This window comes from Excalfactoria chinensis, chromosome 3, assembly GCF_039878825.1.
Source record: "Excalfactoria chinensis isolate bCotChi1 chromosome 3, bCotChi1.hap2, whole genome shotgun sequence".
Classification (NCBI taxonomy): Eukaryota; Metazoa; Chordata; class Aves; order Galliformes; family Phasianidae; genus Excalfactoria; species Excalfactoria chinensis.
The window spans coordinates 95,046,915-95,073,635 of NC_092827.1; the positions used below are offsets into that span (position 1 = coordinate 95,046,915).

At 38.0% G+C, this 26,721-nt stretch overlaps 1 protein-coding gene across 40 annotated transcripts in view; it reads left to right on the plus strand.

The window, feature by feature from the left end:
- NRXN1 (neurexin 1) overlaps positions 1 to 26,721 on the plus strand; it is a 611,800-nt gene that overhangs the window by 451,704 nt on the left and 133,375 nt on the right. The window lies entirely within an intron of this gene.

Genomic DNA, 26,721 nt, shown 5'->3' on the forward strand with positions numbered 1-26,721 from the left:
GTAGGCTGTTGTGTTTGATAGGGGAAGAGCCTGGAAGAGAGTGGAAATCTGAAGGACTATGCATTCAGAAGGGAGATAAAACTCCTGACAAGTCATGAGACCCTCTCTCTTTTCTCTTCTGCTCAGCCGGACTGGATGTCTCGCCTCAGCATTAGAATAAGTGCTTCAGTTTTTCAGGCACTCTCTCATTTTATTGGATTTATTAACTTCATTTCTAATTATATCATATTATAGTGTGTTATCTTGCACACCGTTATCTTATTTAGTAAATGTGTTTGTTTCTCCTCAGATCACTGCCACTACTTTGTTTTCAGGCCCATCTCTCTACCCTTTTCCCCTTTTTCCCTTTCCTGGGGCATAGGTCCATGGGTCCCCTCACCCTGCTAGTCATGGAACTGGGTTGAACCAGCCTGTAAACCACTGGCAGTCTTTCAGTACAACCTCTAAATTTTGTTGAACACAACCAGGGACAGTCACTCCGTCTTATCCATGGGCCACCTGTGCCAGTGCCTGACCACTCTCTTGGAGTATTTCCCGGTGTCCAACCTGAGCCTCTCCTGGTATAACTTGATGCCATTCCCTTTAGTCCTATTGCTAGTTTCATGGGAGAAGAGGCTGACCCCCACCTCATGCTTTCATGTGCCTCAGCTGCTCCTCAAAACACTTGTGCTCCAGACCCCTCACGGCTTCACTGCCCTTCTCTGGATGTGTTCCAGGGCCTTGACATCTTTTTTGTAGTGAAAGGCCCAACACTGAATATAGCACTCGAGGTGCAGCCTCACTAGGGCTTAGTGCAGAAGTAACCTCCCTGCTCCTGCTGGCTGCTGATAGAAGCTAGGATGCCATTGGCCTTTGTGGCACGCTTCTGGCTAATGTTCAGTATCAACAAAAGTATTAATGTTCTGAGCATCAACCAACACCCCCAGGTCTTTTACTTTCACACGGTCGTCCACCACTTTGCAATAAATCGGGAGTTACTATTCAACATGTATTTTAATATAGGAGTGGAGAAAAATGGATATTGCATCTACTAGAAGAGAAGGGGATGTTGGCTATCTTAGTTGAATATCTTCTGTATGTTTTAAGGAGGTGTGTGTGTGGCTATACCTCTGCAGAAGACAAGGAACTGCATAACTGGGACATTCTGCTTAAGTGCTAAGAACTGCCTAAGGATGATCTCTTCCTCTCTTCCTATCTCTGCTGTCTTGAAAGTAGGAATGACCTCTGGTAGTTAGGAGCCACAGCTCTTGATGTGGACTTTTTTTTTAAAGAATGTTTTTTATTACAAAACAAATGAAAGCTCATGGGAGAAGAGATCAAGAGGCTGATGATGGTGAAGTGTTATTTATCTTCTCTGGAAAATGAATTCTACCTGTTAGCCTCCACAGAGCACAACACTTGTTTAACATTTGGTGACTGCTTGTGTTCTTTTTGAGTCAGATCTGTGTGTTGAGAATAGTAACGGTAATAATTCCTATCTCCTTTAGTTAATGAGGCTTCATGATGCAGATTTTTTTTTTTGAACATGTTATGGAAAATGCTTGGCTTATAAGTAACAGACAGATTGCTATGAGAGACAGTAAGCGTGTATCGAAGAACTGTTTAGAACAAATAACTTGTGCATAATCTTCCTTCATATTGATAGGCAGATGTCAAACCATGTGGAAACCTCAGGAAAATTTCAGAGGTGACATCATCTATTTAAGCTCCTTTTATAGCAGTGGGGAAAACAAACTGATTTAGAAATATGGAATATCTGCAGGAGGAGAAAAAGTAATTGTGGCCATCTGAGCAGCTTGACAACTTCAATTGTCAATAAAGATAGTGGAATTAAAAGTTTATATATATATTATGGGCGTTGAATGAGGTACTTGTCAAATAAGAGGATTTGGAGCTTTCTACGGATTCATTCTGCAACATTTATATCTGTCTTCAAGAAAACATAGAAATCTGTTAAAACCGATTAAGAAAAGATTATGAAGAGTTCAAGAATTCAAATTAATTAACAGTCATGACTTAGTGTAGGTGCAGACTGTGCAGAGTGAATCCTTCTTGTGTTGGACCTTTCCAAGGTTTCGTGGGATAGCTTACTGACCTTCAGTAGCCAAATATGACATCACAAGGGTCCTGACAGTATGATCTGGTGCTCAGGAAGAACTTACTTGCTCATTCTTACAGTGATAGGTTTCTTTCCTGCAGCAGCTAGTTGCATTCACATCAGCAAAATATTACTGATAACAGTGATAGACCTTAACACAGAGGTGCTGGAGAAGGCTCATGTGTCCACTTCTCTCATCAAACTAGATCTTCTTGTGATAAGCAGCAGGTGATTCTAGTTGGTGTTGAAGCTAATATCTGTAGTTGCTATATATTAGGGTGGTCCCAATTACTCAGTGGCATCAAGTTTTTGTCAGCGTTATGAGAAAACTGATGGCATGCCTGGTTTATAACTAAACCATGGTATATCTCGTACTTCTCGTTCACTTTTTTATTATAACAGATAACAGATTATATATATTATTATATATATATATATTACTTATAATGATAAAAACTGCTTTATAATGATTTTCTCTGAAGCTTACCAGTCCTCAAGCAGATGTCCCAGCTGATTTGGGAAATGGCAATTTGCTAGTTGATAGACTTTATCCTCATTGTGTCCTATTGAGAATTTTGGCACCTAATGCCATGTGTGCTCCATGCTAGAGCATCCTTCAGCTGTGGCTCCACAAGGGTGATCTCTCTGTATCCAGTGTCTAATCTTCCAGTCCCAGTCAGGTGTCTCAGACTCCCAGTCTGTCTCATGGCACTGCAAGCATGTGTCTAAGGGAAATATTCACCCTTTAACAGGAATCTGTACAACACTTAAAGGCAAAACAAAAATATCAATACATGTGGTTTCTCCTTTTTGGTTTTTATGAGTGAAGTAGGCAGGGTCTTTCTTGTTCAGCACTGGTGAAAATGCGCAGTTAATGGTAGTGACTGTGCTGAAAAACAGCATTTTGAAGCTGAGAATTTTCTCTATCAAATATTGTACTCTTTGTATCTTTTGTAGTTTCCATGGAAATAAATAGGAGGCATTACTTTCAAAGCAACCTACGTACATAGAATTAACATCAGTCTGTATTAATTTTCATCATATACGGGCTTATGGATAGTGCTTATGAGTAATTTGAAATTATGAAGTGCCATATTAATTTAAATAGACTATGTTTTAGTGCTGTTAAGAGCATAGTCTAGTACAATAATTTAATTTCATTGACATTTAATGTTCTTACAGTGGATAGCTGACTAGAGATCAAAAACGTAATACATGAAAGCTACCTGGAAGATGCATAAGATCAAATGACACAGCATGAAAATTGTTTGCTATACTTACTTTAGAAGTAACTCAGTTTGAAGAGAGATGCTCTGATCTCTCTCCGTTCATTCAGTAACCAGATAACTTTCAAAAATTCAGCCCACTCACATCTTGCCCACCCAGTATCGTCCCTTTGTTACAATATCTTTTTAAAGCCCATCTGAAATGAAAAAGCAACCAAATAAGAAAGACTTTGGTCTCAAAAAAAAGATGGAAGAACATACTTTTTCTTTCTTTTTTTTTTTTTTTTCTTCTGTGAGACTAAATATTAGAGAAGTTACTTACCAACAGTTAAGGAATTATTTTTTTTATCCCATTGAAGTAGGAAAGGAAGCACAGTATTGGAGGCGGAGCTTCGTGCAGAATGTCTTCGTATCAGTGCAGGTCCCATAGGCGTAGGATCTCTGGAATCCACGTTATGATTTTAAGCTCCAACATCAATTTCTAGTTCAAATTAACTATTGTAATTATAATTGATTTTATTAATTATAATATATATTAATTATAATAATAATTAATTTTTTTATTATTTTTTTTTTTTTTTTTACATCTACATTATACAAGAAGTAATAACAGAATGGCTGTGAGACATATGTTTCTCTAAGAAAACAGTGAATTGTGTCTGGTCATCTTGCGAGGTGGGGGGGCTGAAACAGAGTGACAGAGTGATAAGTTTGATCAGTTTTCTAAACTAGCTGAAGAGCAGTTATGGCAAGCTTGGTTCTGCTCTTTTAACCTCACGATAATAAAAATAATTTATCAGAACGTGACAGGAACAGTATATAATGCTAGAAAAATGAACATTCAGATTGATCTTGACTACCGATTGATGAATGAGAAAATTAATATGACAAATTTATCAATCTTATATATATGAAAGAAGCTAGTGATTCCAAAATCCTGTTGTTTTTCACTGACCTCTTCTAAGTGCATCTCTCTATTATAGTGTGGCAGGTTTTGTTTATTACATTTAAGTGTGATTCCACATGATTGTGCCTAACAAGGCAGAATGTTACCTCAGTTTCCAAATGCCAGTAGCTACAGATTTGACATTTTGATCCTTCCAGATTAATCATTATACCCTGAAAATATATTGTCCTGTTTTGTGAGGGGTTTGTTTCTAAATTGATGTTTTTCCAACTTCCACATGCATTCTGCAGAAAATATCTTCAGTTTACAAACTTAATACGAACATCCTAAGGTACCACCATATAAAATCATGCCTGGTCTGTGTCTGCACTGCTCTTAACTAACCTCATGATTCTGATACATCATACAAAACAAAAAAGCACAGACCTTAGTAATCTTACCTACTTGTAAAGCAGTTGAGATGGGGAGACCAGAAGTCATAATAATCTGACTACTACAAGGTTTAGATATAGGGAAAACATAAAGGGTAAGTTGAGATTTGTGGCCAGCATAACCCCACTGACAGCTCACTGTGACCCTCTATGCTGGAGGGTGCTACTTAGATGATACTCCATTCACAGGTGTCCATTGTCATGCAGAAGGTAGAACTTAGAGGTGAAATCACTGTGTGTAAAGGCCAGGCCACCAACCTAGACTTGGACCTGATGTTCATCGTGTCCATGGTGTTGGTCACAAGTGGAATGGGGCAGCAAAAACCATATTTAATGTGAGGGTATCTTTACAAAATTTGTATTAGTATTAAAATCCTAAGACAGAAATCCATATATTCACATGTTGTATTCATCCCATTTAGTAAATAAATCTTAGACTTGTTAGCTAAGGGGTTCTTGCTGGTACCCCGCCCTAAATTTTCCAGAACGGCCAAAAATATCAAAACAGAGCAAGCTAGCTTGATGCTTGAGTGCTCTTACTATCTTTTCTAGTTCTCTACTTGAAGAACTGATACTATCAACACCTTTAGATCCTTGCTGTGCTTGTCTTCTGAGAATTCTTCCTGTGCTCCAGAAAACTAAGAAATCTTCCTCATGCTGAATTTTTAAGACAAATCTCTTTGAACCTTGAAAGGAGTAAATAGGGATTTTAATGAAAGTGAGTAACAGAAATTCAAGCAATTGCAAGAGTTCCTGCAAGACCATAATATTGCCCCGTGACTGCACAGTACTTCCTTTGACACTCCTGTATTTAGGTTTTCCTTTATCCTTGTGTGGCAACTCTTTTAGAAGGATTAAGTGTGTAATGTATTTGGAGCCGCTGTCATCTTTTGACCTGCATTGATGTTTCTGTGTAACTGGCTACATGCAGTGACTTACTCATGTGATGACAAATTGGAGTGGAAATTTTTAAAGAGCAGCTTCTAATTGCATCTATGAGTAGGCATCAGTTCTTTGAAAAGGACACGTGGAAGTGGTTTTAAGTTGGAGGGAAGATTTAGGTTAGGGGGAGTTAGGGGGAGTTCTTTACTATGAGAGTGATGAGGTGTTGGAACAGAGAAGTTGTGGATGCCCCATCCCTGTAGGTATTCAAGATCAGGTTGGATGGCCCTGGACGGCCAGATCTAGTAAATAAGGTTCATGCATTCATGATCCTTGAGGTGCCTTCCAGCCCAGGCCATTCTGTGATTCTTTTTCATATTTAGTGTAGGTTGTCTTTGGCCCTATTTCTTCTTTTGGTTCTCCAGAGCCTGGTGTTTAATAAATGAAGTGTGAAGTATAGATGTGGTAACTCACTGAAGTTTTGCATTTCTTGATTTAGTTATTACTCACAAGGTTTTTATGGAAGATGTACCTAGGATGAACAAAACCGATTGTTCTCCTTGTCTGCCTCTTATGAAATGTATGATTTTGTTTGGCTGCAAGAAAAAATTTACTACTTGATTATTTTTAAGTATTTTATGTAATTTTTTTTTTTTAAATATATTCAATATCTCTTTCAAATAAGTTAACTTTAAAAAAAAATTTCTACCATCTTCAGGGTAGAAAAATGGCTCCTATTTCTGTTCCATGCATTGCACACCAAGCGTTGCAAACATTTCCACATCTAGGAGAGAGCTCTAACCTGCAAGCAGCTTTCTGTATTCAGCGAACCTTCAATAAGCCTGGTTCAGTGTAAATTGGATAGAAATGTCACAAATAAGATTTACATGAAGTTTAAAGCGCTTAGAATTATAGGCAAGTACATGTTAAGAAATCAGAACTGACTTGACCTGAATACATCAGTCTTGTTAACGTTACTATATATTATGGAATCATTATTCAGGATGTTATGCTTGAAACATTTACAGTTTGGAGAGAATTCTCCTGACAAAGCAAATAGTTGACTGATAAGTACTTACACTTTTGACCGTATGAATCGTTACTATAACCACAGTGAACTTTTCACAAGCCTGAAAGGCAGTGGAACATACATTAATAATTATATTGGTACAGAAGGAAACTCTTAAAGAATGGTTAATGTTCTTGTAAGTGAATCAATAATTAATTATTTTTTCTAGGGGGTGGTCCAGTGCTTGTTCTTAAGGCATTTGCAAAGAAAGGAAGAAAATTCAAATTGTAAGATAAATGAAGTTAGCTCATTAAAGGGCAAAAATGCATATTTTGTATGCACTAGGCAGGGCTTACTGCTAAGGTTAAAAACTGGACATGTAACGCATTCCATCTTTGTTTTCTGTACAAATTGTTTTACTGTATTGTTCCCTTAAATAATAAGGACATTGCCTGCACTAGGAGAGATCTTGTAAAGAACCATAGAATGGTCTTGGTTGGGAGGGACCTTAAAGATCAATTAGTTCCAACCCCCTGCAGTAGGCAGGGATGCCTCCCGTGAATGTCAGATTGCTCACAGCCCTTCTCAGGGCTTTGTCTCCCAGAACTCTTACAAAGTAGATCCCTGAAGAGGTCAAAGTCTGCTCTCCTGAAGACAAGGGTACTGAGCTTGCTTCGTGGGGTCCTTGCAGCCCCAGGTGTCGAACTCCAGCGCTTCCTGGTCACAGCAGCCAAGGCTCCCTCTGACCTTCATGTTACCCACAAGCTCCTCCTTGTTTTTATGTTATGTAATTAATGTGATTAATGAATTGTGTCAAAGTAGACTTGGAATAATTACTTCAGTCTGTGCTATGACAGTCATGGAAATTGAGATACTTGAGTACTTCTAATGCCTCACTGACACCAAAGGTGTGGCACAGAATTTTATCTATTTTTAATTTCTGAGTTGATCTTTCTTCTTCCACAGAGGAAAAATATGTTTTTAAATAAATAAAAGAAAGTAACTCTGCTTCATCCCTAGATGCAGTATTTTGCTTCTCTCTGATCAGCATTGGCAGCTGTTCATTTTCTGCCTGAGCGAATTCAGAAGGAGTCATTTACCTTACGAGTGATGAATGCTATATGACAATTGGTTGTCTATATCTAACCAGTATTTAGTTTCAGCCTGACAAAAACCTTCTATTTCTTTCTAGATCTACAAGTAATATTTCATTAATTATTGTACTTTTGAATTGGGTCAGGAAGGCAGTCATCTTAACAGAGACATCTTAGTTGTGCCACACTCAGATGAATTCATCAGAGAAAGAACAGCACAAGCAATAATGTCAGACATACTGAAGAAGGTGTTCAAAAATTGTTGCTAGACGAGTTGTCTTTTCTGAAACAGTCCTTTTTATTGTACTGCAGTTTATTCACTCACCTTCCTGTTTCCATTTTGAATATACTCTTCAGCACACACACACACACAGAAAAAAAGACACCTGTTTTTGCTGTTTTTTTTCTCTTGGGCTCAACAAATCACCTGTTAGTAGAAATTAAATCTTGCAATATTAGGTGAAAAAGGGAGATGACTGTTTAAATATGGGAGAACACCATTTTCCTTGCTGTTTTTCTTTTTAAGTGAAAATTTCAAGGCTTATTCAGGTTATTCCAACGTCTTTCTATGTTGACTGCAGTTCTGTGTAGTGTATGCAAGCTATGAGTACTGGTTAGAAAATAGTAACAAGCAGAATCTCCAATAAATACGTTACACATAAATGGATTAAAAATGTGCGTGTTCAGTTTTGTACTTAGCAGTACTTTCCTAATCCGTAAAGCTTTAGAAAATGATGCATGCAAACACTAACTCATAAACAGTCATGGCTGTGAGCCAGTGCTCTTCAGTACTGTAAAGAGAGAAGTAGTTTTATCAATACCACAGGAGAGCAAAGAATCTCAGATAAATGTTTTCCAATTCATAGCATATTAGAAGGCGTTTGGTCTTGGTATTTGATATGAGGGGTTTTAAGGAATGAAGACAGCTGTTTGTCATGGAGAGGGAAGAACATATTACACAGTCATTACATGAGGGTAATTGTCATGACTTTACCAGTGACAACAAAGGGACATAAAAATTTATGCCAGCTAAAGGTGTCTCTTTATTTTTCTGCCCCTGTCAAGTGGAAAAGATTTTATTCATGCAGAAGGCATGATGTTGTGTTTAGCTGCAATGTGTTTTAACTTCTGTGGGAAATTTAGGTTAAGAGATGAGTTTACAGGAAGTTACAAGCCAAAATTATTTATCCTTCTGAACCTTAAATCAGAGGTATACTCGTGCCAATCTGTTATACTGTTAGAACCAGCAAGGATATAATAAAGCTTGTAACCTAGTACACTTTGGAATATACCTTTCTTTGAAAGGTGAGGAGCAGTGTTCTGATCTATCAGATGGAGGACTTATCAGTTTGCTGGGCACGTGCCAAGTGTTGCTCAATTAATGTTGAATGAGTTGCACCGGGGAAGTCAAATCCTGATGACAAACCTTGCTAGTTTTGTAACAGCTTATCTTCTGGTTTCAGCTTGAAATCATGGATAGTGGTTATAAAGAGGATGAATTGGTAGATGAAGCTCATATATTACATATTTTTTTGATACATGTCCCCATGTATAAGGCTAGAAGTGCATTAAACAGTGAGATTTCAGCTACTTTCTCAGTATATTTTCTCCCTTTGTGAAACTCTTTATGTTTGGAAGAAGTGGGTAAAGTGATGCATTTTAGCAAGAAGACGTTTGCAGGAGATGCAAAGCAGTGAGCAGTTGGTACTATCAGACTTGCTCCTCTTATCAGTCTGATTATTCCTAACACAAGAAGGACCTCTCAGGGTTGATATTTGCTTTCAGTAATGCTTTCTCAGATGTATATGCCTGGAAAGTAATAGGAAGGCTTCAGGATTGGAGCAGCTTTCGCATTGTTTGCTGCTGCACAAAATAAGGTGCTTGGAATGGCTAGCAGACTCAGGCTGTAACTCAGCAACTCAACTCTATCTGGGGAATGGAAGCCATTCGAACTGAGTGCAGAGGGTGAATAGTCTCATTTTAAATCTTGAGTATTTAAGGTATTTTATTAAGTTTTATGGGTGTGGATTGTTGGGGTTCATTTGTTTGTTTTGATTTTGTCTGTGTTTTGTTTTTTGTTTTTTTAATTTCTCTCCATTCTCTAAGGATTTTTGTTTTAGCTCTTCCAGCACACCACACAGAAGATACTGGTGAGTTGGTCCCATGTTAAGGACACTCAGCATTACAGCAACTGAGTATGCCCAAGAATCATTTTTTCTCCTTGTACATTTCACTGCCTTTAACTCTGATCACCTCTTTGCTCCAAAGACCCTCAGAAAATTATCTTTGTGTTAATGTAGGTAAGTTTACCTTGTCAAATATATTTCTTAATCTTGTGGTCTGCTTCAGAGCACAAGTGTTTTAAAGATGTTTTTGACAATATTGATTATTGAAATGACTTGTTCTTAAGCCTTCTTCTAAAAGGCAGTCATTAGTTATGCCTCTCTCTCAAGTTGTTACTATTGCGTGAGTCATTATCCTTTTCTCTTTTTTCTCTGGATAAGTTCTCATGTAAGGTCTTGACCAACGTGAAATTATTTTAAAAATAAATAAAAAATCAATTCCAGCTTTAGCTACAGGCTCTTATTTACTGTTAACAAAGCTCATAGGAAGAATAGGTTAGAAACTGTAAGCCATCTTTCTAAAGCCACTGTTCTCTGTGGCATTATTTACTGCAATATTTTGTAGTCCTGCCTTTACCCAATGCATTAAAGCTGGTCCTGTATTGTTGCTCACTGAAATGTCCTTGAAGACTCCTGCTGTCTGTACCACTGTGTTCTCAGTTCTGGTGCTAAGAAGAGTTCTGCTTTATGACTTGGGAAGAGTTTGAACCCTTAGCTCTCTGCAGGGCCAGTAGAACTTAGTTTTATTTTTCTGTAGGAAGATGGATCATCTGGGAACAGCTTGCCTCACTCCCTATGATTAACAACTATTTTCCCCCTCCCTCGGCTGTACTCCTTTTCCTTTATAGTCTTCAGGCACTCAGCAAACTGTCTGGCCCTGAGCATTTAATTTTTCAAGCTGTTGTGTAAATTTGAGTCTCTGACATCACACTGCAAATTCCTTCTTAGTTTAGGCAGACTTTTTATAAATAAAGTCTTCTAAATAATTTAACTCTTCATCATCTTGAAGTCTTTAATTTTTACCTTATCAGTTAACATTACTTTACAGAGGATTGATTTTCTTCCAGATCTTTCTTCTCCCAGATCTTTCTTCTCCCAGTTGATACTGACCCAGACCCACAGTCATACACTGGCTTATACATAGTGATCTCTGCCACGTTTACTGCCATGAGACTTTAAAACATAGTTTTGAACTAAGTGTAATGCATAGCTGAAGCCTGGCTGCAGTTGGCAAACATGGTTATTTCCTTGCTATTGTAAAGATTTGATTCTTGCTAAGTGATAGCTCTAATTACTCAAGCCTGCGTGTTATCAGTGCCCTGGTCCCTCATAAAGCATGTGAAAACAGTTTCAAATTGTTCTTTTCTATTGTAGGTAACTTTTACCTCTCTTTTATGAGAAGAGGCTAAATATACTTTTTACATCTTGTGGTTAGTGTGTGTGTGATCTTTATAATTCCTGGGACAGGCCATGATCAACTCAACCATAGGAGCACAAATAGAGATGTTGAAATAGACTCTGTCATCCAACCCTGGACAGACTATTCTTTGTCTTGAGAGATCTCAAGAGAGAATGTCATCTCTGTGTCTTCCTTCTTTTCTGAAAGTCTCCGGACTGGAGAGTCAAAACAGAAAAGTGGACAGCTTGTGCTGTGTTATCCCAGCTGCAAGTGGAAGATAAACCAGCATGATTTCTTTAGAGTTACTGGCATGAAATCTGACATGTTGAGAGAGGTTTTCCTCCATTTTAAGTGTTACATCATCCCTCATTGCTTGCCCAGTGTTACTGCTAGCCCACAGCCTTTGCATCTATCCTTTGCTTTCATTCCTGTCCCTTTCAACATGCTTCCATCTGTTCTTTAACTACTGGGCATGATTTTGGTTTTTAGAGGACTTGTTGCAGCCCTAATGATTTCTGTGTTGCTTTAATCTTGCTCGTATTTTTAGATATGAGGTTAATAAGGAGCAGCTTCCATTGCTAGATATTTTATAGGTATTTATGGACACTTTAGTGATCTTCTGTTTATATCTTTTTAACCAACCTTCTGAAAGCTTTATAGAGTTTGAAAGTTAGCCATTTGAAATTCATCACAGCTGCTTGTTCTTGATGATCGTTGTCTTTTTTTTTTGTGCACAATTGCACACTCGCTGTAATACAGTAATTCTCCCATGTTACCTTATTAAAAAAAAATGCTGCAGTTTCTGCACGCTGCACAAGATAACTGAGAATAATTTTTTATTTCATATTTTTTGTATTAAGTAATTTTTGTACAGGGTTAATATTTTTCTCTAAATTGCCTTTGGTGTGTGTGTATGGGAGCTGCTGAGTCACAGTCTAATTGAGCACCTGGAGGAAAAAATCCAGTCAGCCCTGGGAGCACAGGTGAAGGTGATTCAGCTGTGTGACCAAAAGGGGTGTGGAGCCTGGCTGCACCTCTCTTAGACCCCATATAAGGGCTGACTGCCACCTTTATAGCACCTTTCTATTGTGATGGCCCTTCTGTCATCAAACTGTTGTTGTAATGCTTTTCCTATCATGTTGATCTGTCCAATTGCTACAGTGTGTTTTTTAAATACCTGATTCTGGAAAAGATTGCAAAAAAAATTTTTTTTGATCAGGTTTATTTTCTATGTGACACTAGTCTGCTAACGGCAGACGCTTAAGGTTTTCTTGAAAATATGCCATTTGCAAAGTCAGAAGTGTGTTTCTGGTAAGGTAAGAAAGAGCATCTCATGATACTGGCACTGAATAGCAGTCTTTTTTTTACCATAAGCTGTGTGACAAACAAGTATTTTAGGCTATGACTTTTGAACAATCACACAGTAGTGTGCAAGAAGCTTTCATAAGAGTAGTAGAGTATTCAGTTTCAACGTCATGTATTCATGCTTTTGTGATAACAAATGCGTACTTTCAAAAAGGGAAGCAGCTTGACTTAAACTATGTCTAAACATTTGTAGTTATAATAAAAATACATTTTTCAGACATGGAGGGAAAATTTCATCATGAAATACTTGTATGTACAGGATTGCAGCTGAATGTCTAACTTGGACCAGGAAATTAAAGCTGATGACTTGTTACTATCTTTACCTTAGTATACTGAAAGATTGTGGAATTTTTTATTGCCACATAAAATTTACTCATATTTTCAAAGTAGGTTCCTATTCTACCAGTTTAAATAACTGAAATCCTTTCATTTGAATATCACTATTTCCCTAATGTTAGAAGTCCTACAAATAGTATCTGTTAATGATAGAAAAAATGTAAATAATCTGGTAAAGTGGAACTCATGTCCAGCTGTTGTAGGTATTGGGCTGTAAAACAGGTAATTTATTACAGAGATTTGTTTTGGTACGTGCATGTTGTCTAGTTGTTGTTCTGCATTACATTAGTTTGCTCTTGGCTTAGAAATACAGAATGGGCTTAATCAAATCTTTGTACTACTTCTGCTTTTGAGTTGGTCAACTGAAGGCAAGAACCAAAGCAAAAAGCTTTGAAGTCGATGATGTGTGTTTGATTACTTTAAGATTCACTGATTTCCTTCCTCTTGATTAGGTTAAGGTAATCATGAAATGTTTGACAACTGTAGTCTAAATGTCATTAGTTTGGTTCTCATATACTTGACAAATGAATGGTTAGAATGTCATTAATTTTGCAGTCCTTTTGCTTGTTCTTTGAAATGAAAGAAAGAAGAAAGAGCTTTTCTTTCTTGAAATTGCAGTAAATATATCAATAAATAGAGAAACTGTAGAAAATAATATTGAAACAACATACAGTAAAATTAGCAAAATTGAATCCACCAACCAGCTGATAGCTTGTGGGGATTTCCTTAACAAGTTGTCTGAATTTCCTGCGCTTTTTCTGTTCATAAGATATTAGAGTGTTTTAGAGGCTAAGGAATCTAGTTCCTCTAGGATGTTAGAAGAGAAACAAATCTCTTGACCGATGTTTCATTTCTACAGTTAATTGGTATTAGGATGTCATATGCTTATAGGAAGATCACATGCAAATGTTATGAAATGTCACTGTGTGGTATTCAATATTTAGATTAATGAAGAAATCACAGCCAAATCAAAGAATTTTCAAAGTGTTACTGTGATATCATTATTAATATCCAGTTTGTGCCTCAGTAATGAGGCAGTGATTCCTACAGGATCTGCCTGATTAGGCAATCTGCAGTACTTTCTGTGATGCAAGATGATGCTAGATCATAACCCCCAAATTGTAGGTACAAAACACATACAGATGCAAAGTTATGGTTTGACAAAGTACCATTAGACCAAAGAAATAAAACTGTAAAGAAATCTACATTAGAACACCTGAAATAATTACATTGTCTTAGAATCTATCCTATTTGTGGAAATCTCTGTGAGTGACTTAAGGTAAGACTATTAACAGGCAAAAAAGAACCAGGAGGTTTTAAAGTCACTGTGGCCTTAAATATTTGAAAAAAAAGAACACAAATTTAGTAAAATATATAAGATGAGCAAGATTAGAAAAATTAAATATGTGTAAACGTTCCCATTCAAATATTGCGTAGTTGTGGCTCACCAAGGTTATGTAATTGTTAATTGGTTAGTTTAGTCTGGAGTTGATTATTCTGTAGTCATAAACATGTTTTCCGAGATAGTCCTTCCTGGGTTAGAAGAATGCTTCAGGTTCAGAAGCATTCTGTGAGCAGCATCAAGAGAAAACAATAAATAAATTCTGAGACACAGTTATGTAGTTGCTTTAGCTTTGCTCCGGCATTTTTGCAGGTCTACGTTATTACTTACTCCATGATATGGATCAGGCTACACTCGTGCCCAGTTGCTTTTTCCAGACTGCAGATATGTCTGCTAAGGAATATTCTGTTTTGCACTGTTAATGGCTTTTGAATATGGGCTTTTTAATTGTGTGCCCCGGTGGCGCAGCGGTAGAATTCCCGTCTGCAACACCAGGGGGCCCGGGTTCGAATCCCCCCTGTGGAGCAGGGGGTAGAAGTGCCGCTCTGCTACACAGAGGGCTCGAATCCCGGGAGTTGGACTCGATGATCTCTAAGGTCCCTTCCAACTCGCACAATACTATGATATGACTTTTATGAATACACAGTGTTGATTTGTGATTTGACCCCAGGTATTCTGTCTTTTGCATGACCATATCTTTAAGACAAACCTGTTAATAAACATTTATTGTCAGAGAAAAAAAATCTTATTACATATCAGAGCAAAATCTTTGGTGTACTTCCTTACATAGTCCACTTAACTCTGTACGCGGGCTATGTGTTTGTGCACTTCCACAGTTATTATAACTTAAGCTTCCATACCATATTTTACATCAGTCATATTGAAACATCCAAAATAAAAAACAAATTATCGAATGCATCACATCCAGTATTTCAAAGCTTCTATTCTGTCTTGATCTTGGATATCTGATTTCGCTAATAGTCTTTGAAAGAATAGACTTTTTGTTTCTTGAGTCTGATGTTGTTGGTTTGTTTGGTTGGTTTTGTTAATATATTGTATTTTATTTATTTTTTTCCAAAACATCCAGCTGACCCTAGAATCCTGCTAAGGGAGAAAATGGAATTTTCACAGCAGGTACAGAGTTCCTAGGGGATTCACACAGGATACATGCTCTTTCATCTCTTTTAAGAAATTTAGACCTATAATTTATAAAACTTGTTTGTTGTTTTGTTTTTCCTTTTTTTTTTTTTTTTTTTTTTTTTTTCTCCTCAGTATATTTGTTATTCTGAGAGAACGTTTTTTCAGTTCTTCTTGCTTCAATAGAGCAAGCCTGTCTTTTCAAAGACAGATCATTAAATCTTGGTATATGCTGTTAAATTTCACACGCTGAAATTACGGAATTCTCCAACAGAGATGTTTTGTGGAATCTTTTTCTCTACTATCTCTGGAGCATTTAGGAATATTTTTCTTGTGATTTATTATTACTGTTGGGTTTTTTTCTACTATTTTTTAGTTACTTTGGTTTGCATTTTTTCTCTCCTTCTTGAGCTAGTTTAATTGGTCTTGGTTCTATAGAGAATGATAGCTTCCATTTCTCTGCAAGTTTATCTACCTAGAAATCCTCAACAAATTCTTGATTCATAGATAAGATTGCTTTCTAAATGCACTTAATATTTCGTAGCTGTAAGTCATCCAAGCTGTAATGTTGCAAGTGAATTTCCAGATGCAGGTACCAAACAATTCTTCTTGATGCCGAAGGACTATAGCTCTTCAAACCAGATGGATAAGAGGAATCAACCAGTTCTGTAGCTTGAACCATGTTAATATGTCGTAGTGCGCCTCAAGTAATCCTTTATAGTTAATGAAAAACTTTAGGAGAGAAACCAAGACAAACTGGTAATTTTGCTTTTCTGTGAATAGTCTGAACATGTTTTCAATAGATATATGTATATTTTTCTACAAGAGAACAATTTTGGAAGCATTTGCTCATTATTAATGCTAACTCAGGCTTACCATGGATGTTACAGAAAGTTTTAACTTTTACGAAGTCCTAGTTCCTGTCATGTCTGTGCGATCATGAGAGCCTCAGCTGTTGTCTTAAGTTGGGTGTTTGCATATCACTCATTATTTTGAAAGCAAATTTGAAAACGGCGAATAAATGGAGTATGGAATATATTGTAATTTGAAGGTGTGGTTTGTGGTTTCTGAATATTTGAGATGACATGTTTGTCTTAGAGCATAAATAGCGAGGAGTCTTTATAGCTGAATTTCTAATGTGTTGAAGTATGCTTATGAGACTATCAGAGCAGGTAAATCTTTTCTTATTGGTGCAAGTTTTTGTGATCAGACACTGACAGAGGTTATGAGAAATGCTAATTGTGGTGGCACTAGAAATTTTAGCAAGTGTGAAAGAGTGATTCACTCAACGCACTATTCTTTCATTCCATGTGCAGACTGAAATAGAGATTCTGTCGCATTCTAGGGTCTTGGGTTGCATCAGTGATCTGTTGTTTCACTCATGTGAAATCGTGCATTTATTTCCTTGCTCTGAATGAAAATATAGGCATTTATAGAAAAACGAGAAATTGTAGGACTATATTTTGAATCAGATGCTGAAGCTAGATGACTGATGTCTAATTAGTGTTCATCTGACAACTGATAGAATTTTACAACCGTTGATTATCCTCCTTCTATAGTTTTCTAGACCTTGATTATTCATATTAGGTATTGAAAATAAAGATATTGCGCTTATACTTGTACATAAATCTATGACAATTCCTCATCCAGTGTGTAAATGTTCTCTATTCAAGGCTCTGAGGTACCACTTACAGTCTCATACACACAGACAGAATCTGAATTCTGACTATTGTTTCTATAGAATTTGCAGCTGCATCAAAGCAAAACTCAGATTTTACTCTGTTGTGAGAAACTGCAATTGGTTCTAGACCTGCTGCTATGCGGGAGTAATTTATTCTAAGATTTTTCATGTGTATTAATTGTTCTTGCTTTTTTTTTTTTTTTTTTTTTTTTTTTTTTTTTTTTTTTTAAATCTGGTTACACTGATAATCCATTTTCCTTAACCACATTATGCCAACTTTTGGGGAGTGGAAGGAGCAGCAACTACTGCATTGACACAGGCCTTAAAATTTTGCTTCAGCATTTTATTGATCCAAACATGTGCCCTTTCTTGGGTTTCCTTGAAGTCAAGTCAGCAGTGTCAGAGATGAGATATCTGCTAAGTCATGATTCAGTGTTTTGTATTTTACTTTGTATCCTATAGTTGCGTGTGTGGGCACTTGACATCAAGCTGGATAGTTTCCTTTCCCCTGTCCAATTTTCAGGCAGAAGGTAATCCTGGTCCAGTGAATATGAGCCAGAATCTCCTTATATAGGTTTTTTCCTCATGCTTGTGAGGTGGTTTGTTTGTTTGTGTCATCTTCTGGATAGGCTCATCATGCAATAGAACTTCTGTATTTCTTACAGTGACCCTTGTTCTGTTTGTTTTTTTTTTACAGACTTTAAAATTTCCATCTCCACTGTTCTCCCTTTTTTTGTCTTTAAAATATGATACCCAGAAACGTAGCCTGAGGGCTGTTTCTTCTAGGCTGATATAGCAAAACATCTGTGCTTCTGTTTTTATTGCAGATTCTCTCAGCAGCAGAAACGCGTAAGCACGTAAAGATAATGAACATTATGAGTCTGCAACTAATGACAAAGTTTTGGAATTTGCATTTTTCTTGAGTCTGCTTTTTCTAGATTTGTCTCCTGTCCCAGTGTGGATGACTTCTGGGCTCGTGTAAAATATTCATTAGCTGGAGTCACAAGAGTTCTGGTAAATACAGCAGGGTTCTTCTGAAACTCATCAACTTTTCCTATCCCTGCAAGCAGCCAAGCAGAACAGTCTTGATTTTAGAGAAAAAGAGGCTGGTAGGTGTTTTGTGCTGTTACTGGTGATGCAGTCGTAGTTTTACTTTGAGCCCAGGACCCAAATATGTAATTTGAAGAGGGGCTGCAAACAGACTGAAGAGGCTGTGCAGTCAGTCAGCACAACAGGGTGCAAGGATCACATGTTGGTCAGTTTTGCTTTATGCAGGTTGGACTACCTTGTCATCATTTGCCTTGCTTTCTTACTGACAGGGAGCAAACATGCTTTGAGGGGGTAGGGTTAATGTGCATGGGAATGCTTCTCCTTACCCACAGAACCATTGTTAATTACCAAATGGGCCCACATCTTTCTTGAACCACAAACTGTTTGCTTTTACTACTACAGAATTACTCATCATTACTAAGTGTGTGTAGTGTGTAACTAAAGAGAGCATTGGAAGTCACTGTAGCTAACGTGAAAGGCATATTTGCTGAAAGCTTAAATGGTACCAGTAGAAATAGCTAATTAATGTCAGTTCATAAAATTTATGACTCCTTTGTTTCCAGGTGGTAACTTCAGTTCATTTGGTGGCATGTATGGTGTCTTTGCTTTTAGTCACTTGACTTTGGATGTTTCTCAAACCAAAAGACCTGTCGTATCCTAGAAAGCTTAAGTTCTTTTCAAACCAAGATCATGCAAGTTAGTCCTTCATTTCTTTTCTTTTTTTTTTTTCTTTCTTTCCCATTTCCATTTGAACCTTTCTGCTTTAGAGTAGTGTCCTTCTGTTTTTAATAATCATTAGGCTAAATGTGTTTTATGACCATGTTTGCAACAAAAAACACCTCACAATCCGTATGCCTATGTCAGCGCTCGCACAACGCAGGCACTTGGAGTAGAACATTTGGAAAGCTTTTGAAAGCATCTTATTTTGAAATTTCAGCATTTATGCAAGTGATACCTGCCCCATGGGATGCACCCTGTTAAATTCAATCGAGTTCCTGTAATGCTAAGAATACGCTTTCTTTTGCTGTGGGTCAAATGATGATTTTACAGCTTCAGGCTCCTATCTATGCAGTTGCCAAAAGCGAAATTCCAGCTGAGTTCAGTGATTATCCACCCAAAGCCTAAAATTGCTGGTATTTTAGCTACTGGATATCACCAAATGTACAGATGGGAAGAAAAGTAGTCATGAACTTGTAGGAAGAGAAAAAAGGAAGAAGAAAGACTGCTGAGTTCTTAAAACTTGAGTAGCAAAAGCAGAAAAACTGAGGCCAATAATATCATACAGGCATCTGTGTGTGCAGAGTTGGAACTGTTAGGATTCTGCAGGCGTGCCAAGTATTTGTAACTGCAGTTTGAGGCAGTGCAATTGCAGCTTGATGTAAAGTGGCTGAGAACTGGAGCTCCTTGCTCTGAGAACAGCAACAGGACTAAGGAGGAGGGGGGATAAAAAATGAGGAGATTTAAAAAAAGGTTTAATTCATTTAATGCAGTTAGAAGAGATCTTCCCTCTTGCTGAAGAAATAGTGACGAAAATTGGTGCTTCTTTATCACAAATCCTAATGGCAAATACATGCGCCAGAAAGTCTTATGGAAGAGGTGGGCTTGCTTTCAACTTCAGCTGATAGGCCCAGCAGAAAAGATGTGTTAGAGGTGGGCATGGCTCCACTTCTAGCAAGTTTCCTAGTTTGTGTGTCAGTTAATATCAATCCTGTACACAGCAAAATTTGGAGGAGCAAAGGGAATCAAGGTGCTGAGGTGTTCACAAGTGCAAGTACCATTGCAAAAATGAACTTTGCCTGCCAGTCATTTTTCGCTATGCTTCTTGAAATTGAATGTCTTATTTCAATGAAATTCACTTTCTATCATCAGCATTTAACGTCTACGTTTTCTCCCTTGCATCGCATCATGTTTGTAACTCTCTACCTTGATTTGGTTGTTTGGCGTATTTCCTTTTACTTTTTTTTCAATTTAGAACCTTTGGCCATTGAGCAGCCTGCCACAAAACCAATGAGTAATGGAATGAATGCATTAAAAGAAACTCTCTGTACTACAATTTACGCAGTAGCTGACTCTTTCAAATTCTTTAGAACTTCATCCTAGCTTTGAAAGTGATGGGCTTGAACAGTGAACTGAGTTTCCTTGATGGAGCTGACCTCCAGGAATCTCATCCTTTTCAACTGCAAGAATAAAAGCTTTTCTTAGTTTCAAAGTTTGTCTTTTTTTTATTTTATTTTATTTTTTTCCCTAAGCATCTCTTGATAGTGTTAGAAAGCTGGAACATCAGACAAGTTATTTTTATAGAGCTATACTGTTTTTCTTATGCCATGGCTTTGACAGATTTGCTGTGTAACTTCAGCTTCCAAGCTCATTTTATCTGTTTGGATTTCAAGTTGTGGTCAGTCTGATCTGCCCCAATTTTTCCTTTCAGGAAAGAAGAATAAAGTAGTAAAGATACCTTTAAAACATTATTCTGAAATTCCTAGTGTTAAAATAATACGTAAAGCTGTACTTGGTTTCAGCCTTAATGATCAGAGACCCAGAGGTGCTCTGTAACTCTGAGCTGTGCCTTTCACAGAACACATACTATGAAGGGCTACTTCACTTCCCTTTCCTTCTTTTAATTTTGTTCAGAAAGAAAATAGACCTGTACTGTGTCCAAAAGTCGGATTAATAGAATATTTTGGAACCAACAAGTGAATGGGAACTGCCTTAAAGTGGAGTATCATTAAAGTATTCAAAATGCAGGTGCAAAAAGCTCAGGAGCCAAACTAGCGCTTATGTCGCCCAGTCTCATGCAAGTGAGACTTATTTTTCATCTGACAGAAAACTAATTAGAAAAATCATACATGTGCTGCTCTTCTACACAGCAGTGCAAAACACTGAGCACTAGGCAACCAAATAGCTCTCTGTAATTAGACTTCTTTGCTCTGAGTACCTACATAATGTCTAAAATATAGCCTTCTGGTTTCACTATCCCTAAGTGTAAAACTTAGGAGCTCTGGCAGGACCAGGCTGTATGGCTAGTCCTCTCACCTGTGTCATTTTAATAGTTGTGTAATAGGATCAGCAATAATTCTTTGTGAAATATTTTGTTTGCTGATCAAAAAGCAACATGGATCCTTATTCAGCCTGGAGAAGAGAGGGCTCTGAGGAGAGATGTTATTGCGACCTTCTAATAGTTGAGGGGAGCTTACATTGCACAGGAGGGATTCTGACTTCTTACATAGTCTGATAGAGATGGACAAGGGGGAATGGCTTTAAACTACAAGAGCGAAAATTTAGGTTAGATGTTGGGGGAAATTCTTTACTCAGAAGGTGGGGAGGCTCTGCCCATCGCTGTGGGTGCTCCATCCCTGGAGGTGCCCAAAGCCAAGTTGGATGGGCCCTGGGCAGATTCTGGGGGTAGCCCTGCCCACAGCAGGGGTTGGGACTGCATGGGCTTTAGGGTCCAGCCCAAACCATCCTGATCTAAGACATTATTAACTTTCCCAGTCATCCCTGAAGGAGCACTATAACAGGAGCTACACGGAAGCACAGGTCTTAGCAGCATGTAGCCCAATTTGTCATCTGGCCAGCAAATATAATGAGAGAATTATAAAAGAAATAGGAAGGAAAACTTCACCGTAGTCATGTTGGATAGAACTGCTTAAGAAAGCAGCTGGGGAGACGTAGAAAAAGTCATACTTAAAGAGCTGCAGCTGGGCAGTGGGAATAAACTTGAGGCTATTAATAACTACCTGAGATAGGCTTCCAACCTCCCAGTAGCTTTTTACTTTCTCTGTGAGAGCTCCCTTACTGTGTGATTGCTTGAAAACAATATAACTTGTTCTTTGCACAGATATGAAGGGAAGATAAGTAGTTCCAACCTTGGTCCTCAAAAGGTTGAAGAACTGGTAACTCAATTTGCTGTTTCTTCTAACAACACTTTTTTTTCTTTAGTAATTTGGTACAGCATTGAACATGCATACAAAACTGGAGCCCAAGGAAGACTTTGAGTGCAGGGATGCTTTGTATGTGATTCCTCAGTACCTTAAGCTGGCCATCCTTGGTAGCCATAATAGACAAGGAGATGAATAGGAACATTTTTCTCTGCCTAGGGAAATGTCTGCTTTAAACTGAGTTGCCTTAGGTGGCAGGAGAAAGTTAGCTAGCGTTTTCTGAAATATTTTCTTGTGTTTATGTGCTTCAGTGCATCATCAGATACCGGTTGGATGAATACCACCCTCAGTGGAAGTAAATTTTAGCTGTAATTCTCAGTAGTGGTGTTTAGCCTGGATGCCCAGACAGGCAAGACTGTTTTGTCTGATGTCAAAATTAGTAGCAGATCTTTTCATAGTAGCTGTTCTAACTGCAGCTAACCTGAGATTACCAAAACCTAATTCTTCTCTTGTGAATACCTGAATAAGCATCAGATATTGTTGTTGTGGCTTTTTTTTTTCTTTTTCCTTTCTAGTTCTTCCCCTGTTGAATAAACAACCTTCTACTCTTGGTTTCTTTTTTGTATTTTGTATGTATTCCACAGGCCATTGCTACAGTCATCAGGCTCCAAACTAGAGTGTTGTTAATGGATTTATTGTATCTATTATTTCTATCTAATATAGCAGCATCTCTTAATGCTTTTGGTAGACTTTCAAGGATTAGATCAGCTTTCATGACTGCAGCATAGGGTAGAAAGAGTATTCAAACTGGCTGTAAAAGGAGTGCTTGGAGGTCAGCAGAAAGCTACTGTAGCTATGTGGAACTCCAGTTATGTTGATTTACTGAGCTGCAAAGTCACAGGTGGGATGCGGTGTAGCTCCCTGAAGGCTAGCTCAGGTATTTTTTGCATGAGTCTGTAGTTTGTGGATACATACCTGAGCATGAGAAGATGTTTCTACAAGGTTTATTTAGCTTGCTTCTTTTAATGACTCAGTCTTTAGTGTTAACGCCATAGAAAGAAGGGGTGATCTTGCTCATGTCAAAAACTCAGTTTGCTATGGGCTTTCTGTATGATAATTAGTCATCTTACTATTTGCTTTTGTTTACAATATAATTTCATATACATTGTACCTAAATAAATAAACAAATAAGGATATTTCTGTGCCTGAAGGATACATTTTGAATGAGAATGGGACGTTCCACTGCTGTGCTGCTGAAGTCTTTGAGTGTATAAATGACTAATGTATATTCACGCTGTCGATAGCAATTGAAAGGCTCCTACTTTCCTGACCACAAGAAATTGCATTTTGGCTTTTGTTCTCCTCCAGTCATTGTGGTTTTTTCCACTTTACCCATGAGGTAAATAGCCTTAGGAGCCACTGAAACAGAAACAGAAAGGGTTATGTATAAAGAAGAGCATTCAAAAGGATGTAGTTTGTTAAATTGTTGTTGCCATTTTTGTTGTTTTGTTGTTTTTTTTCCTTGGCCTCTTTACCCCCACCCAAAGGAAAAGACAGTTTTTAGAAACTAAGTGTCTCCACTATAAAGATAAAGCTTGTGACAGTATAAGCTTCATACATGTAAACACATCTGTGAATTGTTTCTGACCCAACAGTGTCAGACCTTTTAGAGTTACCTCTGGTTGTTGGTTTAAGTACACTCCCACAGTAGTTCTTAAAAACTGTTCAGATTTGTCATGATGCTATGTAGGAGTTGTATAAAGTACAAGCAAAGCAAGCCTGTCCACCTGTTTCTCATTGCACGTTAAGCGCCAAAAGATAGCATCCATAGGACCAATGAAACCAGTGGTTTGCCTGAGAGGTTTGTTACATTTGCATGCTGTCTGTGGCCCTTAATTGAACTGACTTCCTTCATCTTCTATTTCTGCATGGTACAATGCCAGCAAAGAGTCTGTAGCACCTACGAGAGGAATTGCAGTGGAAGAAAGAGAGAATAGATGAAGTGGAAAGGCACAAGGGTCTTTGAGCAATGGATGTCGTGTTGTCTCCACTCAAACACATCCACAGTGGCAGTCGTGGTGTCTTAGTTTCAGCTGGGATGGAATTGTTTTCTTCGGTGTCTGGTATGATGCTATCTTTTGGTTCTAGGAGAACCAAGAAGAATGTTGGTAGAACACACTGCTGTTACCTGCTAAGATAAGGCCATTGGTAATGAAGGACTGTGGAACTGGGAGGGAACAGAATTAGGACAGGTGACTTAAACTGGACAAAGGGATATTCTATACCATATGGCATTAAGCAGGAGGAGCTCTGAAAGGAGTGGGAGTGTATCTCGTGCTTCAGCTACTCAGGGTCTAGCTGGGCTTTGATCAGGGGGTGGTGAGCAATTGCCTGTGTGTCGCTTAATAGATACATTTTCATATACACATTTGTCATAGTGATTATCCTTTTCTCTATCTTACTAAATAGTAAGATAAATAGTTGGTTTTGTTTTTTTTTTTACTTGTGTCCTCCATCCCACTGGGAAGGTGGAGGGTGAGCAAACAGCTGTTTTGTGCTGAGCCACCTGCAGGGTTCAACCACAGCATGAGACCTGAGAGTGGAACAACCTCTATTTCAAGCAATTTGCAACCAAAACTCCTTAGAAGTAGAGATGGAAGGTAAAAGGTAGTAGCAGCTGGTGTGTTAGACAGGAGCAGCGGAATGGTCATGAGAGTATCAGCACTGCAGCAGCTTTAAAAGCATCTCAGTCTCAATGTGCTTGAGTGCCCATGGGTGTCCTGAATGGAAGAGATGAAGTGGGCTCAAAGGCTGAAGTAAAACGAGACGTTCATCTAAGTGTCTCAACACCTTGGCCTGCAAAAGAGGTTGCAAGAACTCTTGAGAGTGACTCAACTTAGGAGACAGCAGCCGTGAAGAGAGAAGGCTGGAGTCTGAACTTCTCTGTGTGTAGTACCATTGACATCAGTCAGTTTGTCACAGGTGGAGAGAACAAAGCCTTGGCTTTGGTTAGAGTAAAATCATGCAATTCAGAGGTACATTTGAAGATCTGCAGGATCACCAAGCATCAGTTTTATTAATTTGAACTGCCTCTTGACATCTGCTTCAGCAGTAGCTGTCGTGATGGCTAGTTCACAGAAGGCTTTTGTGTTAGCCTTTTTACCTCTACAAGTTTATCTAGTCCTACCTTCTAGATGAAGTCAGTATTCAAATGTGTTTGGCTTTTGATGAGTGGTTAGGGTGAATTTTCATGCTTCCTAACCCCCTTTGCCCTTATCGTATCATAACTATAGATCAGACTTTTTGTTAGCCTCTTAAAACATGTGACACTGTAGTAGTGGCCTCCCAGTGGGTTAGGATCTTAGAGGGATGTGTGTGCAGTGAGGACGGTGTGATATCTGTATAGTGAATGATATAATTTAGTGTGTCTGGCTCTATATATCCAGATACTGCTGGATCAAGCCACCAACACAGGGACTCTGACATCTCCTGCTCTACAGCAATACATTTTTATTTTCTCATCTCTGAATGCTGGAAACATCAACTGAGGCTTGTCATGTGTTTTGTGCTGACAGTATTCTGCAATGCTTCTTTTTATTTTCGTTTTAGCACTTGAAACCAAGGGCATTTAGTCTCTGACAGTGATAAATTTCATTTTCTTAGTTCGCCTTTACCCTCATCCTTGGAAATTTTGTGGTGTTCTGTTTGGTAAATAGAGTGGTTGTTTTTCATAGCAGTATTTCATGTTTGATTCCAAAGCAGTTGGGATATCTGTTATGCAAGAAAAGTTAAATAGAGTGTTATAATTGACTTTGTTCAAGCAGATTGTGGGGAAAGAATGTAGATACCAGCAAGCAAATACATGATTTTCAAGTGCAATCTGTTCTGCGTTCAGTTGCAATGTCTATGCCTTACCCTTTTGCTTGTAAGCTGCTAGATGTAATGAATCTGGACTGATGGCTGGCAATTTTTCTCTAACCATGGCCTTTGATTGTTCACTTTTCAGTGAAATTCTAATGCCAGACTCGCTACCTTAATACATGTGACTTTCAGTTATAGAAAGCAAAACTGTGTGCAGAACCGAGGCTCGATGAGAATTTGCTTCTGGATTTTTAACATGTTTATTGGGTCATTTGCTAACTGATAAAGAAAGATTAATAGAGCCGAAGTCCTGCTTACTACTACTGCTATTTTATTTATTCCACATTCATCTTTGGTTTAGCTCTGCGGGCTGGATTATTTTAATCAAGTAGCTGTGTTAATTGAAATTGCAAGTGAGGTGGTTGAGTGTTTAGTAGACATGCCCTATGACTGAAAGAGAATAGAGATCATTCCTGACTTTATCCTCTAATGTATTGAATCCCTCCATGTCTGGGGAGCAGTCTCACGATTTTAGGAGGCATGAGGACCTTAGTCATAAAGGATAAAAATGAAAAATGAGAACATCTGTTTGTTTATTGCCGAAGAGAATGTAATGTCTGGAGTTTAGGCAGGAATATAATTTTCTATGACCTCTTTTCAAAGTTGCAGAAAACAGCACATGCAGGTAGCTGTTTTGGGGGGGATCAGCTGGCAGTTCTAGAAACAGTTTTCCATTGTGAAATTGTAGCTAATTGTGGTGAATGATGACATTTACAGTCATCCAAACTCTGTCACTCTTTAACTCCTATCAGTCTTCTGCACTAAGGCAGTACCCTGAATATCGTTATCATATGAATCATAGAATGGCCTGGGTTGAAAAGTACCACAATGATCATCTGGTT